A 2,039-nucleotide genomic window follows, 5' to 3' on the forward strand; every position below is an offset into this window, starting at 1 on the left:
CTAAGAGTTAAATATAAACACAGTATCTTCGTACATACAAACAGCTATGTGAAGTAAATTTACTTCAAAGTAACTTTTTTTATGAGATATGTGTTGATGCCAGTTTGATAATTAATTTTATAACAAATAGTGAAACTGATGTTTTATTTTATAACAATAAATTTAACTGTCATTTTACTCTATTCTATACATTCCAAAAGAATATTATCATATGATTATAGTCAAGATGCTATACACCATACTTGAAAGAGATTATAATATTATAATTTTTCAAATTTGCTGGATTTAAACATTTTATTGGATATTATTTTGTTTATTCATCAAATAAACCTACCATGCCTTGTACCCTTCCTTTATAGTAGACATATGACCACAGGTTCATTTTATAAAAAAAAATAAAAAAATCAACTCATTCATTACAAATTAACTTTTACTATCCAATTTTGTAAACAAAGAATAGAGATACGATATCAACCTGCTAACAGCCCCCATGTACTGTTTAGCATGGGCTGTGTACAACTTTCTTGTGTTTGATAAGCACTAGGGCATAATTTACTGTAGTTTTTAACACACTCACTAATATATCAATGCTGTAGTTTAACACACACATCAACATGCCATTGCTGTAGTTTAAGACAATATAACTCACCATTGCTATAGTTTTACACACACATCAACTCACCATTGCTGCAGTTTAACATGCACATTAACTCCCCATTGATGTAGTTTAACACACATATCAACTCACCATTGCTATAGTTTTACACACACATCAACATGCCATTGCTGTATTCAACACACTCACCAATACATCAATGCTGTAGTTTAACACACTCACCAATATATCAATGCAGTAGTTTAACACACACATCAACTCACCATTACTGTAGTTTAACACACACATTAACTCACCATTGCTGAAGTTTAACACACATATCAACTCACCATTGCTATAGTTGGACACACACATCAACATGCCATTGCTGTAGTTATAACACACATATCAACTCATCATTGCTATAGCTTTACACACACATCAACTCACCATTGCTGCAGTTTGACACACATATCAACTCGTCATTGCTGTAGTGTTTGTGGTATATTTCTGTACAATGTTTCACTGAGACATGATGTTAAATGTGTTACATGATCACCAGTAATCCATCTAGGATTTTTGAAAGGAGGGTTGAGGTCAGCATACAATATTCATATCGATGCAACCAGATGGTACACCAAACTTAAATATGATATTTTAAATTTTCAGCCTGTAGCTAGGAGAGACAGGAAATAAAATATTTTATTGAGATTATTTATTGTTAAAGGTGGTGCATAAGGATACAAAAATACGTCACATGTTCCACCTGAATCCACTAGTGATGATCATTTCTCACTGTTGGAGATGAAATGTTGTACAGAAATATATATATTATCTCACAAATAATTGTTTGAGAACATCATATGTACTATATAACACTTAAAAAAAATGTAATATGGCTTGTTCAGAATTGAACTATGTACAAGAATTGTATCTAATCAATATATATTGTTACGTCTCTAGTCGTTTGTTAATTTCCGGTATAAATTCTTCCCGAGGAACTTCAGCGATACAAGTCCTTTCTCAAATAAAACTAGTTTATTCTTTCTATATACAACTTTGCAATACACTTAATTTCCACAGTCAGTTTAACTTAAACACACGCTATAATTCACAACGATTCACGCACTTTACTTAAGGTCACTACCGCTCACTTGACTCAATTATCTGTCTCTATATCTGTCTATCTGCTATCATTATCTCCGCTTTATTTGCCGGGCTTATATATTAAAATAGAGGGCGTCTGGCAAACATTCGAGCCTTCATGATCCTTCTAGAAACTCATCATGTGTTACCAGCGTCACTTGACATCCGCTGTCGTAAGAATATATTTGATTAACATATGTTGAGTTTTATTTAGTTACAGCAATATATACATATTCATTCCCATACATCCTAAAGCATCACAATTTGTCAACAGATAAAATTAACTTAAAAATCTATG

This window comes from Limulus polyphemus, unplaced genomic scaffold (assembly GCF_000517525.1).
Source record: "Limulus polyphemus unplaced genomic scaffold, Limulus_polyphemus-2.1.2 Scaffold14904, whole genome shotgun sequence".
In the NCBI taxonomy this organism is placed as follows: Eukaryota; Metazoa; Arthropoda; class Merostomata; order Xiphosura; family Limulidae; genus Limulus; species Limulus polyphemus.